The following is a 12,428-nucleotide window of genomic DNA, read 5'->3' as shown; positions in this document are numbered from 1 at the left end:
CAGGACGACAGGCCAAAGTGGATGGAAGCTTTGTGAATGGACACAGATCCCTCGGATGGAACCCAGATGTATGTGTGGGAGTAGCAAATGAATTAAAGATGGCATCTGGGCTTCTGGCTTTGCTGCTCAGGGATTATCTTCCCTCCATTGCCACAGGTTCTACAGCTGTGGATCCAGATAACCTTACATGGGAAATATTGAAAAATTATTGTGCTTGTACTGAACTTGTACGTTTTTTTAAAAAAAAAAAATTATTCCCTAAGCAATAGAGTGTAAGAACTACCCACCTAGCATTCATATGGTGTTAGGTACCGTAAGTAACCCAGAGCTGACAGTTTTCCATGTGTATAGGTTGTATGCAAATGCTATGAATATACTGTATAAGGGACTTGGGCATCCTTGAGTTTTGCACTTCACAGGAATCTTGGAGCAAATCCCCCAGGGACTCCATGGGAAGCTGCGGAAAAACTAGGTGTGGTAGTGTGGAGAGGCAAGGATGGGAGTATCTAGAATTCCATCAAGGCATGGCAGGGGGCGCGTGAACATCACAGCAAGGGCACTCTTCTTGTTAAGTGTTCTGTAAGCAGTAACTAATTAGTTCTCATAATACTTGTTCTCACTTGTTAATTGCTTGAACCCCATTTTACAGGTCTGGAGAAGAGCAAGTGTCAGTAATTTGCTTACGGCCATATAGTAAATTACAGGACCAACAGCAGCACCAATTAATTCCTGGTAGTCAAGTGCCCTGCCAATCTTTTAAGACAGTTAGAGTAACTCTTCTGGTTTGGATGGGTGAATGGAGCAGCCTTCAGCAGGGTAAGGCGTTACTTTGAGGTTGGTGGATGTGGGTCATGTTTTGACTTTGCTCCTTAGTACATACATGCGTGTAAATTTATATAATAAACATATCCTTGAACTTCAGTTTCCTGATCTATAAAGTAATTCTTTTTTTTTTAAAGATTTATTTTTTGTTTTTTTTATTGGAAAGGCGGACATACAGAGAGGAGAGACAGAGAGGAAGATCTTCTGTCCAGTGATTCACTCTTCCGGGTCTCCCACACGGGTGCAGGGTCCCAAGACTTTGGGCTGTCCTTGACTGCTTTCCCGGTCCACAGGCAGGGAGCTGAAAGGGAAGTGGGGCCGCCAGGATTAGAACCGGTGCCCATATGCAATCCCAGGCGTGCAAGGCGAGGACCTTAACCACTGCGCCACCACGCCGGGCCCTATAAAGTAATTCTTAAGCAGGCAGATAAAAACATGTTCTTATCTTCTGCGTATTCCACCTACAATTTTGTCCAGAAAACCAATGCCCAATGACCATAACATAAATGAGTGGCTGCCAAACCCCACAGAGGGGCATGTTGTGCCTCCTGTTAGCTCAGTTTCATTTCCCTGGCTCTCACTCATTACGTATCCACTCCCATAGGATCCGGGCTTTTGGCTGCTTCAATCCCTGCTGTCAACTCCTGTGTCTAGAATGATACTTGGCCTAAGTGAGTACTCAGCACTACTTGCTAAATGAATGAATTCATTAAATGAAATTATGCATACCAAATACTTCACCCACTGTGAGAACGCAATAATTATCATCAGTTACTCTGAGCAGAGATGGAACCATTCTGTTTTATATATTCTTTGGCTAAGAAACTATTCTAGCAATGCTATTTTATATATTTATATTAAAATTAATCATTTTGAAGATTTATTTTTATTGGAAAGGCATATTTATAGAGAAAAGAAGAGACAGAAATATTTCCCAGCTGCTAGTTCACTCCCCAAATGGCTGCATTGACTGGAGCTGAGCTAATCTGAAGCCAAGAGCCAGGAACTTCTAGGTATCCCACGGGGGTGCAGGGACCCAAGGCTTTGGGCTGTCCACAACTACTTTCCCAGGCCACAGGCAGGGAGCTAGATGGAACTGGAGTAGCCAGGACATTAACAGGTGCCCATATGGGATCTTGACGTGTGCAAATTGAGGATTTTGCCACTAAGCCTTCATGCCAGGCCCTATAAGTGAATTTTTTTTAACTTGCCAGTATCTTTTTTAAAAGATTTTAAAATTTTTATTGCAAAGTCAGATATACAGAGAGAAGGACAGAGAGGAAGATCTTCCGTCCAGTGATTCACTCTCCAAGCAACTACAGTGACCAGAGCTACACTGATCTGAAGGCAGGAGCCAGGAGTTTCTTCCGAGTCTCCCATGCAGGTACAGAATCGCAAGGCTTTGGGTGTCCTTGACTGCTTTCCCAGGCTAGAAGCTGGGGGCTGGACGGGAAGCAGGGCTGCCGGGACATGAACCAGGGTTCATATGAGATCCCAGCACATTCAAGGCAAGGACTTTAGCCACTAGGCCACCACTCTGGGCCCCTAGTTTTTTTTTTTTTTTTCTAAGATTTATTTATTTTTATTGGAAAGTCAGATATACAAAAACATCTTCCATCTACTGGTTCACTCTCCAAGTGGCTGCAGTGGCTAGGGCTGAGCTGATCCAGAGCCAGGAGCCAGGAACCAGAAGCTTCTTCCAGGTCTCCCATGCAGGTGCAGGGTCCCGAGGCTTTGGGCCATCCTCTGATATTCATGTGACACTGACTAGATGCCAGATGTTCTCCATCTTACAACTTTCCATGTGTTGTCATTTTTGCACCCATTCATTGTGTCCATTCTACAGATGAAGAAGCTGAGACACAGATTTTTTTTCAAGTGATTTGCACAGGACCATAAAACTGACAAATGGAGTAGCCATAATTCAAACTCAGATAGTCTGACTTTATGAGTTTAGCTAAGACACATCAGTGCTTCCACAGAGGAAGTTTTATCTTGAGTCACCTGTGGGAATCGGGGAGCACTGCATCCATCAGCGAAAGGGTCCTTAGGCCTGGACCTTTCAGCCCTAAAGAACTACCTCTGGGGCAGGCATTCAGCATAAAGGTGAAGACACCATCTGGGGACACAACACAATGGTTTGACTGGCTATTCTTTACCTTGCAAGCGCCAGGATACCACATGAATGCTGGGTCGTGTCCTGACTGCTCCACTTCCCATCCAGCTCCCTGCTCATGGCCTGGGAAAGCAGTCAAGGACGGCCCAAAACCTTGGGACCCTGTATTCAACATGGGAGACTTGGAAGAGGCACAGCTCTGGCCGTTGTAGCAGCTTGGGGAGTGAATCAATGGATGGAAGATCTTCCTCTCTGTCTCTCCTTCTCGCTGTATATCTGACTTTCTAATAAAAAGAAAATAGATCTTTAGAACAAATGAACCAGCAGATAGAAGATCTTTCTCTGACTCTCTGCCGTTCAAGCAAAAGTAAGTGAAGAAGAAACCCTGAGCAGTGGTGGTTGGACCTGCCCTGCAGACCTCGAGGCTGTAGAGAGGGCCCGAGATGTCGGCCAGGTTGGCCCTCCTAAAGTCCTGGCTGTGTAACACCCTCTTTCCAAGTCCAGGGCTCGGTTCTCTGTAGGCTGTGACTTTCTTTTTCTCGAAACGAAACTAGAGTGGCCTGTAAATTCTAGATTCACTGAGTTTGTCAAGCAGAGATTTAGCTCCTCTGATAAGCTGCAAGCCAACAGGTTCCTGAAACTCTCCATGAGTCACTTGACTGAGAAAAATGGAGAATGAGTCTGCGCCAGAGCAGGTGAAGGAAGCTGAGTACCACCCATAAAGTCTGATACATCTGGAAGAAGAACACGTCACAGCTGGCACATTGGGATTTGTGCTAACTGCACTGAAGGGAAGGGTCATGGGCCCTCAAAGCTGCCTGGGCCATTATTTCCCTCTGGACGCAAAGAACAGGTTTTGCACATTCCCTGTCTATAATCCCCTCTTTTTTAAAAAATAAAAATTTATTTATTTTTATTGGAAAGACAGATATATAGAGAGTAGAAGAGACAGAGAGGAAAATCTGTCCGATGGTTCACTCCCCAAGCAGCCGCAACAGCCAGAGCTGAGCCAATCCAAAGCCAGGAGCCTCTTTCAGGTTTCCTTCTTGGGTGCAGGGTCCAAAAGCTTTGGGCCATCTTCGACTGCTTTCCCAGGATACAAGCAGGGAGCTGAATGAGAAGCAGGGCTGCCAGGGTTAGAACTAGCTCCTATATGGGATCCCAACGCGTTCAAGGCAAGGACTTTAGATGCTGTGCTATCACGCTGGGCCCTGTAATTCCCTCTTGTAAACTGGGGAGGAAGAGTCAAACCCAGAGGTGCTTGTCTACAGGCCAAGCACTCAGAATTCTGTGTCATGGCCCAGGCGTGATAGCCTAGTGGCTAAATCTCACCTTGCATCCACCAGGATCCTATATGGTGGCTGGTTTGCATCCCAGCTGTTCCACTTCCCCTCCAGCTCCCTGCCTGTGGCCTGGGAAAACAGTAGAGGGTGTCCCAAAGCCTTGGGACCCTGCACCTGCGTGGGAGACCTGGAAGAGGCTCCCAGCTCCTAGCTTTGGATCAGCTCAGCTCTGAAAGTTGAGGCCACTTAGGGAGTGAACCAGCAGATGGAAGATCTTTTTCTCTGTATCTCCTTCTCTCTCTCTCTCTCTCTCTATATATATATATATATAATCTGTCTTTCCTATTAAAAATAAAATAGAAAATATCTTTTAAAAAAGAAAGAATTTTGTGTCTTCTGTTGGTTAAGGTCACAGCCTAGGAGGACCCTGTCTAGGAGACTCCAGCCACACAGGGGCCTGACCATGTGCCTTGGGAGGGAGAGCCGTAGAGGTTTCTTCCCAGAGGCCCAGCTGGACTGCACAGGCGGCTGTAGTCAGTGTTGTGCTGATGGATGATCACCAGTGCTGGGGGTGGCTGGGCTCATGTGGAGTGTTTGCCGAGTCCTGGCAAGTCCATACTTGCAGGCGATTTCAGGCGCTCTTGTGGCATCCCTGACAGATCTCTTAGGAAGAGATGTGATAAAATGACCTTAAAAGCACACACAGTAGGGCCCAGTGTGATGGCCTAGTGGCTAAATTCTTGCCTTACACACACCAGGATTTCATGTGGGTTCCTGTTTGTGTCCCAGCTGTTCCACTGCCCATCCAGCTCCCTGCTTGTGGCCTGGGAAAGCAGTTGAGGATGGTCCAAAGCCTTGGGGCCCTGCACCTTGTGTGGGAGACCGTTGTAGCAGCCGAAGAGGCTCCAGGCTTCAGATCAGATCAGCTACAGCTGTTGCAATCACCTGGAGGAGTGAACCAGCAGACAGAAAATATTTCTCTCTGTAAATCTGCCTTTTCAGTGAAAACAAACAATAAATATTAAGGAGCATACACATTAAGGACCAGTGCTGTGGCAAAGCCGGTTAAGCTGGCACTGGTAGGCCACATCTTCCTGTAGGCTCCACATTCCTGGATGGGATGGGAAGACCAACACTAGGTGACCTGCAGTGGTAGCATTGCGGGCTGTGTGACCTCAGACAAATCACTGACACTCTCTGTGTGTTTGTGAGATGGTAATCATAGTTATGCTACGTGAACTGAGAGGTGTGAAGCACTTTCAAGGTGACTAACACAGAATAGCATCAGCGCCTGCAGCTGTGTGTCAGTAGAACTCATTGCGGGAGCCCCAGCAGTGGGGCAGGACAGGTGATGTCATGTGCTAGAATTCTCTTTGGGAAGCCCTGGGATTCCTGTTCAGCTGGTGCCACTCACCGGCTTGCTGGCCTTCAGATCTGACCTCCCTGGGTCTGCGTGTTCTTACCTGTAAAATGAGAACATTCAGTCAAAGGCGTTCCAAGGTCCCTTTCCTGCTTAGCAGCCTCAACCTCTAACAGAGGCGAAGAGTGTCCAGATTTCTGAGAGGAAAATACAAAATCAACAGTCACTCCTAGGGAACAGAGTGGCTTCCCCAGAGGGGCACCAGGGGGCCTCAGTGGGACCAGAGCTCCAGGCTGACAGTGTCACCTGCTTGGGGCTGGCTTCCCACATCCTCTTTCAGAGGAGCCTTGCCTGAGCCTCCGTGCTAAGATTCAACGGCAAGTTCATGTGGCCCGGTATTAAAAGGCCAGAGGCATTCTTGGGCAGGCTTGATGACCGACAGGGACAGTTGGACCACTCTTGTGTTTTGACTAAGATTCGGAATTATTGCTCTGGTAGATTAATTCTCTTTGGTTGGTCTTTTCAGAATGATCGAAGTCTTGGTGAGACGGTAATCTCTGGTTATTTTCTGCTGTGCTTGGCCAGCTGGCACTTTCAGTGACAAAGAGGTTTCACTTTGTCCTAGATCTTCTCTGTGGTGTTTCTCAGATCAGCATTTCAGTTCAGTCAGACTTTTTTGCTGAGCTCAGAGACTTAAATATTCAATGGTGAAAGCTGATACGGGGAGTTCTCTGTGTTTTATTATATTGGTATCATCATCTATCTTTTTGACAACAAGTTCAAATAAAATTACATATATTTCCTGTTCAGATACTAACTTTGATCTTCAACATTTAGAAGTCCAGTATTACTGTTGTTGTTATTGCATTGTTATTGGTATTGTCATTAATAATGAATATTGTATAGAACATTCATAAAATATTTTAACATAATACCTGATTTGAGCTATATTCCTATCCTTTGGTGAAAAATAATAGGCTAGGTAACAGAATAAGGTTCAGGGACCCACACTGTGGCATAGCAAATGAAGCTGCCATCTGTAGCACTGTCATCCCCAATGGGAAGCAGTTCGAGTCCTGGCTGCTCCACTTCCAATCCCTGACAATATGCCTGGGAAAGCAGCAGAAGATGGCTCAAGTGCTTGGGCTCCTGCGTCCATATGTAAGACCAAGATGAATCTCCTGACATTAGCCTGGTCAAGCGCTGGCCATTGTGACTATTTAGGGAGTGACACATTGGGTGAAGATCTGTGTCTAACTCTTTTTAGTAAATAAATAAATCTTTAAAAAAATTTTATTTATTTATTGGAAAGTCAGATATACAGAGAGGAGAGACAGAGAGGAAGATCTTCCGTCCGATGATTCACTCCCCAAATGAGCGCAATGGCCGATGCTATGCCGATCCAAAGCCAGGATCCAGGAACCTCTTCCTGGTCTCCCACATGGGTGCAGGGTCCCAAAGCTTTGGGCCATCTTCTGCTGCTTTCCCAGGCCACAAGCAGGGAGCTGGATAGGAAGTGGAGCAGCCGGGACATGAGCCAGTGCCCATATGGGATCCCGCTGCACGCAAGGTGAAGACTTTAACCGCTAGGCTACTGTGCCAGACCCCTCTTTTTTAAAAAAACATTTTTAAAGAAGATTTATTTATTGGGCCTGGCGGCATGGCCTAGCGGCTAAAAGTCCTCGCCTTGAACGCACCTCATGTCTGCCTCTACCAGCAGTTTTTCAGATGTAGGAAACCTTGAAAAGGATTAGTAAGAGCTAATTCATACGACTGTCAGTATGCGTAGAGACACAGTACAGCGTGCAACGTGCAAGGGCCTCCTTAGGTGCTGACCCTGCCTGCTGGTTCAGGTGACCCCTTCCTGCAGGAGGAAGCCGAGGAGCCAAGAACTCATGAAGTTCACAGATTGTTTGTAGCATTGTAATAAAGCTGCGATTCATCTGTGTTTCTTTTAGATTCAAGACGTGTTCACATGCTTTCCACAGCCCCACATCTCCAGGCTCTTGCAGGACACTGAAAACGCACAGCTTTGATATCTCACTTGTTAAAAGGGTATTTGTTGTTGTTGTCATTTGAAATGATGTATTTTAAAGAGAGCACCCATCCACTGACTCATTCCCCAGATGGCTGCAGTGACTGGGGCCCAAAGCCAGCAGCAGGAACTCAGTGCAGGTGTTCCATGTGGGTGGGTGACAGGAGCACAACCACTGGGATTGTCACCGCTGGCTCCCCTGAGCCTACATTCGCAGGAAGTGGGCTCAGCTGGAGCCCAGGTACTCTGATGGGGAGCATGCGTGCCTGTCCTAAGCAGCGTATTAGCCACTTGGCCAAAGGCCTGCCCAGCCACTTGCTTGGAACAACTTGTGTGAGTGCTTGCTAGTTGCCGTGTTTCCGTTTACCTCCTCAAAGTTTCTCCTTTCTCTTTCATTTACCAGAAGCCAAATTGGAGAGTGTGGAATGTAGAAGAAGGTAAGTCATTCCTGGATTGGTTTCTTGCTCACTCAGTTCCACCCCAACAGCCAGAAATTGCATTCAGTTGTCCATGCCTTAGCCTCCTGAGACTCCCATGGGCCTCTGGAGCGGGAGGTGTCCTCTTTGCCAGCTAGCACAGCTCCCCCAGGACACCAGGGAGAGTGCAGGAGGTAAAGTTAGTGCAGAAACACAAACTAGTGAAAGAGCCAAAACCAACATCCACACATGCATATTCCAGTGTGGATTCCTTGCTTCTTTGTCTTCAGTGAGCATTATTCTTCTTCATAATCCCAGGTAGACAGGCTCGGGGTTCTTTTTTAATATCAGCGAGTTACACAATTGTGACACTTGAGACATAACGCTCATGTGAGTATCAAGGCTCCTTTGCAAATCACAGCTTGCAGGCTGAGAGTCCGCTCCCCATGTTTTTGTTCAGGGCTTTGGGCGGTAACAAGAGGCTTTCTCGTGACATACCTAAGCCTTCCTGCTTTGGTTTGAATTGAAAGTAGGGCAGTACTTGCCAATCCCTTGGCACTTGAGTGTGTTTCTTTGGTCCTAACCAATATCAGGAAGTGGAAGGTCTGAATCCCATGCCCCCCTGCCCTTGTTTCTTCACTCGCCTTTGCTTCTTGCGTGGCTTTGCTTTCCTTCCCTCTGTTGCTTCCCTTTTTCCCTTTTAAGCCAAACACCCTGCTCAGTCCAAATTCGGAGACTTTCTAAGTTAGGTTTCTTTCAGCTCAAGCTTCTGGAAGATCCTTTCCCCGTCCTCGCACCCACAGTGGTAGCGGCTACCCTAAGACACCCCGAGGCAGCGAAGTCACCAAGGCAGAGGAGAGCGGCCCCACACTCAGTGCTGAGTAGGGAGGAGTTCCGCCTCTTTTAAATATGGGACAAACAACATTGGTCATCTCATATTTCAAACTGCATGAAATATTTTCACACTCCTCTTGTCATGTTAGACGTAGGATTCCTTCCTTACCAGATCTTTGGGCAAGTCATTGGACTTCTGTTTTACCATCTGTAGGATAATAGCTTGACTCACCCAAAGGCTTCACGTGGGAGACAAGGGCTCCTTGCCCTCCGCTAGGCAGCCCTTAAGACAGGCTGAGGCGGCCCCTCTCTCTGCTGCAGTAGCACCTTGCTAGCCCCCTCTGTGTTGGTCTGTCCCTTTTCTTAAACCTCTTCAAAGCCTCCTGGCCTCTTTCCTCATCCCCACCAGCAGCCGGGCTGGACAATCATTCAGTTTCCAGTGCCAGCTTTCCACCTCCTGTGCTTTAAGCTGTTGGGTTCATTTCCATTTCCACCCAGCAGGGAAGACTGACTGTGCTTCTCAAGGCTCTGGGCTTAGTTTCTGTTTGTTTGAAGTCTAAGATTGCGAGGATCGGCCTGCCCCTTCCATTCCTGCTAGTCCCGGGTCCTCACAGGACTTTGGATCCTCCCTGGCAGTGAAACTTTAAAGTCACTGTGCAGGCAAAGCCCAGCAAGTCGGCTAAAACCAGTCTTCCCATTGAATCCGCAGCTGTAGATTCCTCCATGGGATTACATCTTATTTGGGGTTATTTATTCAGTCCTGGGTTGACTATCAGGGCTGGTTTTTTGCTGTCACCCTGTGATTAAAAACTACAAAGATAGCAGCCCTGGTGAAGGACCAATGACATCTCCGAGATGTTCCTGGCTTATCTGTAGCAATTTTCCTGTGGCCAGTTAGCTGGATTTGCACCAGCCCTCAGGCCCCGCTCCCTCTCACGCCCTTGGAATTTACTCCATGGATTCCTAGAGGCCTGGGCAAGTCCATCTGGAGACTTGCCCTGCATAGAAGGAAGGGAGCCATTCTCTGTAAGATCATAGCCTGAAAGCAGCCCAGCGGGAGGGGCAGGGAGAGGTTCCCAAATGCCTTCTCAGAGGCCAATGAGAACTCCCCTGGGCCCAGTGCCACCGGGTCAGAAAAATGACCTCCCACATCTCACTGTGAACAACAGAAATGACAGGCAGGAAACCGGGGCCAAAGGGTCACTCCTTCATTCAGCAGATATTTCCTGGGCATCTCCTCTGTACGAGGCACTTTGCTGGGGCTTGGGAGATCTGTGGTAAGGCCCAGGAACCTCACAGGAAGGAGAGATCTCTCTTTGCAGAGGGTGGAATGTCATGAGGGAGAGATGGTATCACACAGCACATCAAAAGGCTCGGGCCCGGCAAGATAGCATAGTGGTTAAAATCCTCACCTTGAACACGCCGGGATTCCTTATGGGCACTGGTTCTAGTCCCTGCAGCCCAGCTTCCCATCCAGCTCCCTGCTTGTGACCTGGAATGCAGTCAAGGACAACCCAAAGTTTTGGGACCCTGCACCCGTATGGGAGACCTGGAAGAGGCTCCTAGCTTGGAATTGGCTCAGTTCCACCTGTTGCAATCACTTGGGGAGTGAACCCTTGGACGGAAGACATTCCTCTCTGTCTCTCCTCATCTCTGTATATCGGCGTTTGCAATAAAAATAAATAAATCTTTAAAAAACAAACAAACAAATAAAAAAACAAGGTTCTATGGGGACCAATGGAGTAAGGCCTAAACTCGGGGAGACACAGTAGGCTGGCTTGATTCCCTCTGGAAGTGGGCTCATAGCTAAGGACTTGAGGGTGGTGATTCATTTGGGAGATGATCCCAAACAAAAGTAGGGGGTAGGAATGGAAGGAGGGTGTGCCAGCCAGACACCAGCCTTTGTGGTGGGTAGAAGCTACCCCTAGGCACCTCTGGGAGCCAGTGCAGAGCGCATCTGGTGTCATCCCCACAGGAGAGCAAGGGTGCTGGCAGGTGTGGTTGCTCCCTGGCATCCTTCTTGCCTAAGGTGCTCCCTCAGCCAATGAGAAGTCCCTGCACAATTGATAGGTATTTGAATCAGCTTTTGGTTTGTCCAGGCAAATGCAGCCAGATGTGACCAAGGCCTCCCTAGCTTTTGTCTCAGGACCAGAGAGAGGTCCAGAGATGTGGCAAAAGTCAACTGTGCTCCCTTTTGTAACTGGAAAGAGGAAAGAGATTAACACTTGAAAGTGGGAACCAAACTACATATGTTGCTAAGGAATTAGATCTCTCTTTGTCTTTCAAAGATGATTTCATGTATTTGAAAGGTAGAGTTACAGAGAGGGAGGGAGATGGGGACAGGGACACAGAGAGAGTGTTCACTCCCCAGATGTTTGCAGCAGTCAGGGCTGGGCCAGGCTGAAGCTTAGCGCCTTGAACTCTGAGTCTCCCACAAGGCAAGGGCCCAAGTACCTGAGCCATCCTTCTCTGCTTTCTCAGGCCATTCACATGCAGCTGGATCTGAAGTGGAGCAGCCAGGACTTGAACCAGCATTCATATGGGATGGTGGCATGGCAGGAAGCTGCTCACCCTGCAAAGCTGACCCCAGGATCTTTTCTTCCTAGGGAGTGGGAGCCACTCTGGGGTCTGGGCTGTGCAGTGCTCTGGTCAGATGAGCCCAATCCCAGTCATGCAGCCCAGCTTGTGGTTTAGAGAGGTGGGATGACACTGAGCCACAGTTCCTGCTAGCCACGTGGGTAGACCGATCAGTAGTATTCAGGTTTGTTCTTTGTCTGTACTCCCTGGAAATATTATTAAACTAATAATTGTGCATGTCTGTTACCTACCCAGTTGGGACATCAGTATTGTTTGGACCACGATTTTGTTCACCACTTGCCTTCAACTCACTGGAACCAAATATCACCAGGGCTACGTGAGGTGCAGGCTTAAGTGCTTCTAGAGTCTTCCTAGGGGTCTGATACTCATTAGAGGCGTCCAGCACATCCCCTTCTACTTCCTGCTTCCTGTCTGCATGTCCACTAAGACATGTATTCATGTGGGTACACACTTAGTGACAACTGTGCAGGTCACTGAATTTTATTGTAAAAACACCAAAGACAACAGCCCTATCTCGGGTTGCTGGTGTCAGGTTAGTTATCATGTGTCCAGAGAGTTCAAAGGAGCTGCACCGTGGAAACACGGTCACTGAGCTAAATGAGAAAGAGAAGAATAAAGAGAAAGGAAACCTGTAGATTCTACGTCCGCATTTGTTGGAAGAACTTCCAATGTTCTTTGTGATATGAGTTACTGGCACACGGCCAGTCTACATCGCCAAAGTAACCAGTTGAGATTGCAATGTAATTTTGCTTGAGCAGTACCAAGTCAGTTGTGCCCTGAAAGAAAGATGCTTGCAAACTCTGACTCTCACCTAACCCTTTGTCTCATTTGCTGTGACGTACATGCCTTGTGTCTTGCACATAATTCTTAAACAAACAAACACTTCTTTCTTACCCTTCTTCAGCGATCCTCTCCCTTTGTCACAGTTCCTCACTCCAGTCCTCTTTGATGCCCCCAGCCTTCC

This window comes from Ochotona curzoniae, unplaced genomic scaffold, assembly GCF_017591425.1.
Source record: "Ochotona curzoniae isolate NIBS_2020 unplaced genomic scaffold, NIBS_Ocur_1.0 scaffold_4505, whole genome shotgun sequence".
Lineage (NCBI taxonomy): Eukaryota > Metazoa > Chordata > Mammalia > Lagomorpha > Ochotonidae > Ochotona > Ochotona curzoniae.
The sequence above is the reverse complement of the archived record's forward strand: the minus strand, read 5'-3'. Positions refer to the sequence as shown.